We start from the raw sequence: 9,421 nt of genomic DNA, 5'->3' as shown, positions 1-9,421 counted from the left end.
ATATATAACACACTTGACCAAAATTCCTTTATTAAAGTATTCTCTTTCAATCGTGATATTGCAATGCCTGGATAAGCTTTCTCAGTCAATCCTTCTTTCTTCTGCAGTCCTATGAATCATTAGCAAAACTACTGTATTTAGTAAAAAAATAAAGGTGACAGGATATATATATATATATATATATATATATATATATATATATTACTTTCCTAGTGACAGTAACCAATAAGAAATAGAAAAATATTAAATATTTAATTTGCAAGGGTGAAAAATATCTATAAAGTCATGTACATTGAACAATTGGAAATGCCATGTTCTTGGATGAGAAGGCCTGTAAATAAAAAAAAAAAGTTATCCCTCCAATTAATATTAAAGTAATATAATTTCAATTAAAAACTCAACATTATATGTTGTTCATTTTCAGAACTAGAAAAATATTCGATATAAAAGAATAAATTTAGCAAAAACTGCCAAGGATGTTCAAAGAGAAAAAAGAGAATAAAGAAAGAAATAGCAGCTTTACTTCTAAGTACAATTTAATGGTACTCTAAAACCACTGAAATGAAAACAGTTTGGTACTGGCCTAGAAAGAGAAAATTAGATAGACCAATGGAACAAGAACCAAAATGAAGCTAGGTTTGTTCAATCATACTTTCAACCATACTTAAAGAGACTAATTTTGGTTTATTTTGTCTCCAAATAGCTTTATTCTTGCTGTGAGCTTAGGCGAAGTTATGCTGTTAAGAGGTCATGCAGTTTATGACAAAGAACAAACCACATTCAACTTAGGTATCCAAAGGAAAAGATCTGTTAGGATCAATTCATATTCTTTTAGTGATTCACAGAAATACAAAGGAAGATATTAAATGTCTTGCTTGTACTGCAGCAAACCTGTAAAATGACAAATTTTCAAGTAATGTGCCAGAAGCCCACTGTGAAAATAAAACTTCAGAGCTTCAGTTCTACTCTGTGATCAACTAATTGTTGACTGTGACTAAGCCATTTCTCTTGTCAGAGTCTGGATAATCATGTGCATTACACAGAGGATTGCATACTACACATGAGACCATTTATACAAAAAATACTGGGCATAATATGAAGTAAATATGAGTGTCCAATGTGTTGTTTTGCTTTGGGTTTATTGATTAATGTCCAAACTAATTTTGATTTTCAAAAATGTTATATATCTTATAAATTACTTGGGCTGTGTTCTTTTCAACTTCTTTACTAAACCAAATTCCTACTCTAATATTTCTTAGTTTTCTTTGACACATGAAGCTCATTAGTTTTATAGCAAACAGATTCTGAATGACAGTCTTTTATCCAGTTTTTTTTTGACTAAGAATACATTCTGTTGAGCAAAAATAATAATGCTCAAAACTTGTTTATTCAGCAGTATAACTTCAGGAAGCATTAATGGCCCGTTGACTGGAGTAAAAACCTGTTACTTTTTGCTTGAGGAATTTGCTATCATGATTTCTATTATCCTCTCAAGAGCCTGGGCAAAGCACTGTGCTTGTGACCATGATTCATCTTCACAAGTGTGAATAGTTAGTGACAAGATAAAAAATACAAGCCTGAAAATGAAGCTAAATTTTCAGTGAAAAATTTAGCCTTGTTAAGTTTGCAATTGGCATAATTTCAGAGAAAGAACAGAACAATTCGTTTCTTTGCATAAATAATTTAAGGATCAGCCTCTTTGATAGCAGCCACAGTGAATGTAAATTGCTCTATCTGCAGATGTAAAGTTCTCTGGCATCAGTAATAGACACTTAGACAATACAGAACTCACTTCCAGGCAACACTTAGGAGATAAAGTTTTCACATTAAATATTGCTTACTTTTTCCAAACAGGGCCTTTAAACAATTGGTCTACATGTTGATACCACAGGATCACTTGTTGCATAAAAACTAGAATGGTAGTTAACTTAAACAGTTATTGATGGGTTGTGACACAAAATCAGATCTACCTGGTTTCAGTTACTCATGGCTCATGTGAATATTCTTCTTTGATTTTTTCTACTGTCTTTATCTTTTATTCTGAACAAAAAGAACTGTCTGAAAACTAGCTATATAGAAACTTCAAGTTTATAAGGATACAACAAGAAGTTGGGGGGAACAAACCCTTTGTGAAACTAATCTACAAAGTTTAGTTGTACACGTCTTTAGTGTAGAAGGGCATGTAATAATTTCCCTGAGGTTATGGAGGTTTTCTTCTTTACATACCTGTCATTCTGATAGGAAGTAGAGTTCTAAGGTGATAAATTTCTTGTAATTCACACACACACACAAAACACACACCTTGAGATTAAAGATAGTTCTACCAGTGTCACCCCTCCTCCTCCCACTAGAGGAGCTCGTGGCATTTTGTGCAGTACTGAGCTGTATACATAGTACATGGAGCTTCCCTGGTCCTCGTTTACCAAATAGTGGTATTATTCCTTCCTCGACAGGACAAACAACACCCCTACACATTTATAACCATCACCCTTCAAGAAGGCACTGCAGGAGTCATGTATGGTAACCAAGTTAACCATGAGAAATTGCCTTGAGGAAACACAATAGGTTAGAAAACTCTTCTAAATGGTGTCAGATATTGCAGTAATCACCACTTTGCTGACCACTTTAAGGAAAAACAGGAAAAGAGCCAGATGTTTTCCTCTCCTTAAATTTACCTCTTGACTAATCCTCTAATCTCTTCTCAACATGTAGATGTCTTGCCAGGAGAGTACTGAGCTATTCTTTTCCTCTTTCTTAATCTATTATTCTCCTAATGACTGAAGTTACTCAATTTTCATGTATTTTTATTACAAAATAGTTCAGTCACACAGAAACATAAGGAAAATATAATAAATCATTATGTACCCACTAGTCAGTTTAGTAAATAAAACATTACAAATAAAATTGAAGTGGCCACATCCTCTTCTTCAGTCCCCTTTCTCTCCTGCTCTGAGTAGTGGTAACCACGACCCTGAATTTGTTGTTCATCATTCTCATGCATTTTAAAATTGTTTTATTACATCTATGTGTATATCAGTAAATAATAGCTGGTGTTTTCTTTTTTTTTTTTTACATTTTTTTTTATTATACTTTAAGTTCTGGGACACATGTGTAGATTGTGCAGGATTGTTACATAGGTATACACAAGCCAAAGTGGTTTGCTGCATCCATCCCCAAGTCAACTACATTAGGTATTTCTCCTAATGTTATTTCTCCCCAGTTTCCCCAACTGCTGCTATTCCTTCCCTAGCCTCCCCATATCCCAACAGGCCACTGTGTGATGTTCCCATCCCTATGTCCATGTGTTCTCATTGTTCAACACCAACTTATGAGTGAGAACATTCAGTGTTTGGTTTTCTGTTCTTGTGTCAGTTTGCTGAGAATAATGGTTTCCAGATTCATCCATGTCCCTGGAAAGGCCATGAACTCATCCTTTTTTAGGGCTGCATGGTATTCCATGGTGTACATGTGACACATTTTCTTTATCCGCCCTATCATTGATGGGCATTTGAGTTGGTTGCAAGTCATGGCTATTCTAAACAGTGCTGCAATAAACATATGCATGCATCTTTATAATAGAATTATTTATAATTCTTTGGGCATATACCCAGTAATGAGATTGCTGGGTCAAATGGAATTTCTATTTCTAGATCCCTGAGGAATCACTACACTGTTTTTCACAATAGTTGAACTAATTTACACTCCCAACAGTGTAAAAGCATTTCTATTTCTCCACATCCTCTCCAGCATCTGTTGTCTCCAGATTTTTTAATGATCACCATTCTAACTGGCATGAGATGGTATCTCGATGTGGTTTTGATTTGCATTTCTCTAATGACCAGTGATGATGAGCTTTTTCAATGCTATACCCACCAAGCTGCCATTTATCTTCTTCACAGAACTGGAAAAAACCACCTTAAACTTCATACAAAACCAAAAAAGAGCCTGCATAGCCAAGAGAAACCTAAGCAAAAAATACAAAGCTGGAGGCATCATGCTACCTGACTTCAAATTATATTACAAGGCTACAGTAATCAAAACAACATAGTACTGGTACCAAAACAGAGATATAGACCAATGAAACAGAACAGAGGCCTTGGAAGAAATGCCACACATCTACAACCATCTGATCTTTGGCATTTTCATATCTTTTTAGATTTATTATGAGGTTTATCATAATATATGCATTTTTTTACAGCTACCATTCCACTCAGCATTGTTTGGAAAATATGGTCATTAATATATTTAGCTCTAGTTAATTTATTTTCAATATTATACATATATTCTATTTTATAAATACACCACAATTTATTCATTCTCCTGATAATGAAATTTAGATTATTTCTATTCAGTCTCCATTACATATGTAGTCCAGATTTATATTATATATATAAGCATTCACATACATAAAATGTGCTTAAGAATGCCATTGCAATATGCAGTATATATGTGTATGTATATGTACATATACATACACAAACATATATGTATAATATTGCAATATTGCAAACTGCAGTGGCATTTTGAAGCAATGTTTCCTTGAGCCCATGCCAGGGTATTATTGGTTAATATACTTAAAAGTGGAAATACTTGGTTGAAGGTGTATATATCTTTAGCCATTATAAATACTGTCAAATTGTTTTTTACCAACTTACACACTTTTGTAAGCAGTGCTCAAAAAATTTCTATTGCTCTATATCTGCATAAATATTTCAGGCTTTTAAATTTTTGCCCATCTAATGTATGTGAATTATATGTCAATTTTTTTCATTTTCATTTTCTGATTTTTGAAGAGGTTGATCACCTTTTAAAATATGTATTGCCCTTCTGTGTTGCTACTTTGATGAATTTCTTGTTTATGTCTTCAGCAAAGCTGTCTTCTTGAGAAATAGCACTTTCTATTTGTAGTTAAGCACATTGCCACCCAAAATAAAGACTTTATTTCTGAGTCTCCATAGAAGTTAGGTGTGGTTATGCACCACAGTTCTAGCCAATGAGATATAAACGAAATCTGGTGTGTAAATTCTAACAAAAGTCCATAAAGTGAGAGAACTTCCCATCTCTTCTCCTTTCCCCTCTTATGAGTTTTAATATGGTTATGATTCCTGGAACAGGACTAGCCGCGTTAGATCACTGGGTGGATGTCACAAGTGGAAGATGGCAGAGCAATAGATTGAAAGAATCTCAAATGACAGAATCATTATCAGCCATGTGAGTGAAATGACAGTGAAGTTATCAACCAGCCTTTGAACTTATCACTGATGATCTTGACTGATTATCTTGTTACTGCTTTATATGAGAAAAATTAATTTCCCTTGATTGTTTACAGGCTTTTTGGCACTTGTAGCCAAAAGTAACTCTAACTGATATATTTTGTCTATTTTTCAGGTTATTTTTAGCTTTTTGTCATTTTCTTATTCATTTGTTAGTGTACTTTACATGTTCTGCATAGAAAACTTTGTTGGCTACGTATGTGCTACAAAAACGTCCCGTGTCTTTTGTTATTATTATACTTATAGTATCTTTTCGTATAACAGTCATTTTAGTTTTAATCAGTCGAAAATGTTAGTCTCTTTTAGTAAATTTTAATTTTGGAAATTCTCTCTGTCATCAGGCTGGAGTGCAGTGACACAATCTCACCTCACTGTAGACTCTGCCTCTCAGGTTAAAGCAATTCCCCTGCCTCAGTCTCCTGAGTGGCTGGGACTACAGGCACATGCCACCATGCCCAGCTAATTTTTTGCATTTTTTGTAGAGACAGGGTTTAACCATATTAGCCAGGATGGTCTTGATCTCTTGACCTCATGATCTGCCCGCCTCGGCCTCCCAAAGTGCTGGGATTACAGGAGTGAGCCACCATGCACAGCTGATATTTTTTAATTTTAATTTTATTTTGTCTCCATATCACTTATCGAAAAATCCTTATTTTTCTGCTGACCAGTTATGACACGTTTTCCTGAGCTTGTCAGTAAAGATGAAAATTATATGGCAAAGATTCAGGAAGATATGGTTTTCATGCAACTGAACATGTCATTATTTAAGTTTTATAAACTTCCAATCTCATCTTTTTATTCTAGAATACTGCAAGATAATGATGGCAAATATTTATAGTACTAAAATCAGGCACACCCAAATTTGAATCCAAACTCCGCAATTAGCTAATTAATTTACCATAAGCAATCGCCTAACCCATTGAGCCTCAATTCTGTTGTCCAAAAAGTTGGAATAACAATTTTATAGTATTTATAATAGAGACCAAATAAGCTAATTTAACCAAAACACTTAACAGTGAATATTGCACAGAATAAGTGCTTAATAAATGGAGTGGTTTTCTGATGCTATTAGTTTCATTTATCTGGAAGAAGGTAAACAGAGTTAATTTATTTCCCCAATGTGGATTTTGACTCCTCCATCTTCCCTGGGATATACCCAAACTCCTGGCTTTTGCATTGACCATAACAGTTCTGTCTACTCAGAGGCATTTTAGGTTTTATGACAAAAACACAGAGGAAATAAAAATATTTATAAGATCAAAAGAGAAAATAACTTTATAATTATAACAATAAAAATCATAAAAATAGAAGCTATTTATGGAAGTACTTTAAATGCATTATAACATTTAATCTCTATAATACTCTAAAGTAGGTATCATACCATCAAAAGTTAATTCACATTCCCAAACTCACATAGAAATAAAATAGGAGAGCAAGAACTGAAACTTAGGTTTATTGTAACATGAAAATTCTTGCTGTTACCCATTGTACAATAGTTTGAGAAGACAGTGTGGAGGCTTGGGAGTCATTTTTACTCCTTCAGTAATGAGTGTAATGGAGAACACTCTTAAAGGAAAAGCACACTCCAGTCTGAATACCCACCAATTCCCATTCTAACTACTGGCTTGCATTCAATTGCACCCATCAGTCACTTCCAATACTAGGCTCTACCAATTGCTTTTTATTTAACAAAGAGTTGTGGCAGACAAAGTTTAAGTGAAAGTAGCACACAAGGCAGCAAACATTATTTTGCTTTGCATGTGGAATCTTTTCACTATGCTGGAAATGAAAGTAAGGTACCGTTATCAGTCACACATACATACATACTCAAAATAAAATAAAACTCAAACAGCTGTGTAATAAATGGCTGGTCATTTAACCTTCATGAGTATTTGGCAAGATGCTAGGATTATGGGATGCAGGAGAAAGAAAACTATTTTCAAGTTTCCATGAAGGCAGTAGTGCTGGAAAAGATGGTGGAAAGCTAAAATATTAAAATGTTGTATGCTTATCATGCTTTTAGTGAGGTGAAAGAAAATACTTTCAGAGGCAATAATTATATATTTCATTTATAGGAGTGAAATATGGATGATCACACCTTGTTCCCCATAAACAATCTCTAGATAAGGCAATCATCTTTTTTGTCCAGCTCCCATGGAGCCTGTGGTACTGTATGCAAACAGAGTAGAGAAATAAATATCACAATAATGTGAATTGCTAAAGTCTCCTCTTTTTTGTTTCAAGTCAACAGAGTCCTATACTGGTTGACTTTGCCATTTCAGGAATTAAAAATATAACATCTATTTATGTACTCATTGAGAAGTTATTTTTTTCTCTCTTTCATTATGTAAAAGATTGCAATAAACAATATTTCCCAAAAAACAGAAGAAGGACCATATTGTTTCTTGTAATTACTTAACTTTCAGATCCCAGCAGTGGCTTCAAAATATTAACACAGGAGAAGATTGCTTTGTGCAGTGAAATTATCTCCAAAGCTGCAGGATGATATAGGGCAGGTCACCTTCCTCCTTGCATTTCAGTGTCCCTAGATGCCACCAAGGAGTTAATAATGCTTATCACCAATCCCCTTCAGGCCAGGTTAGAAGGCTAACTGGAAAAGAGTATAAATTAGTGATTTACGAAAAACATGCTCTGGTGATATGGAGCCTTATGCTATTCTCAGAACACAACTACACAAAGACAGTATACATAATGCAGGTCCCAGCCCAGCCTATATTGTGTATACTGTCTTCCTACAGTGCTGTACCATGTCCATATTCACAATTTTCAACAGACTCTCATACAGAGAAATCTCTGCACTAGAGTTAGCCCGATTAAGACCAGAAAGAAATATTTGATCATCTATTTATTCTAATTTTGATGAAGTTATGAATTGCTGACCATAAAATCAAATCCCATAATATGAAAACCTAGCCACAAGGGCCATTTCTCATTGATTCTTTGAACAGAGTTCAATTAAACTGACATTCTAGCTCCTTTCATCTGCTCCTACTTTCCAAAGGAGACATATTCTGAACAGTTAGAAGAAAAGGCAGGTGACAAAAGGAGTGGGGTACACCCTGTTATTAAAATCTACCTGTCTATTAGTCAGGGACCATTAGAGAAACAGAGACAACAGGATGTGTGTATATATAGAGAAAGATATATTTTAAGGAATTGGCTAACATAAGTAAATTCAAAATCTGCAGGGTGGGCCAACAGTGTGGAGACCCATAGAGAAACCAGTGTTGCGGTCCAAGTCTGAAGGCCCTGTGCTGGTAGAATCCCTCCAGGAGTCAGTCTAACTCTAGGAACCTCAACTGTGTGAATGAGGCCCATGTCCCTTATGAAGGGCAGTCTGCTTTAATCAAAGTCCATCAATTTAACATGTTAATCTCATCCACTAAAAAACCCCTCACAGAGACATCCAGAATCAAGTTTGACCAAAAATCTGGGCATCATCCTGGCCCAACCAAGCTGATATATATAGTTAACCATTATATCTTATAATTATGTATTAATATTTGTTTCATCTGTTAGACTGAGGAAGCAAGGGATATGATAGTATCTTAACCGCCTTTGATGTTTAAGTCTAGCCTAGAACGTTATCTCCAATAAGTGCTGAATAAATGTCTATTAAACTGAAATACTTTGGGTCTTGTTTGTGTACTTCTCTAGGCTACTGCAGAGCATAACCTTAAGACTGTTTCTTGAGATGTTATCCAGTGAAAGGTATCCATGTGTTATGGACTGAATTGTGTCTCCCAAAATTTACCTGTTGAAGCTCTAATTCCCAGTATGACTTTACTTGCAGAAATGGCCTTTAAAGAGATAATTAAGTTAAATGAGATCATAAAGGTGGTAATCCAATATGACCAGTGCCCTTATAAGAAGAGGAAGAGACCTGAGGGATATGTGTGCATGAGAAAAGGGTCTGTCAGGATGTAGTAAGAAGGCAGCCATCTGCAAGCCAAGGAGAGCAATCTCAGGAGAAACCACTCCTGCTGGCATCTTAATCTTACACTTCCAGCCTGTAGAACAGAAAAAAAGTAAATTTCTGTGGTTGAAGCTACCCAGTCTATGGTATTTCGTTATGGCAGCCCTAGCAAATTCACTGTATCCCAACTCACACACACAAAAAAACACTA

This window comes from Callithrix jacchus, chromosome 9 (genome assembly GCF_049354715.1).
Source record: "Callithrix jacchus isolate 240 chromosome 9, calJac240_pri, whole genome shotgun sequence".
Lineage (NCBI taxonomy): Eukaryota > Metazoa > Chordata > Mammalia > Primates > Cebidae > Callithrix > Callithrix jacchus.
This window is presented reverse-complemented; position numbering follows the sequence as displayed.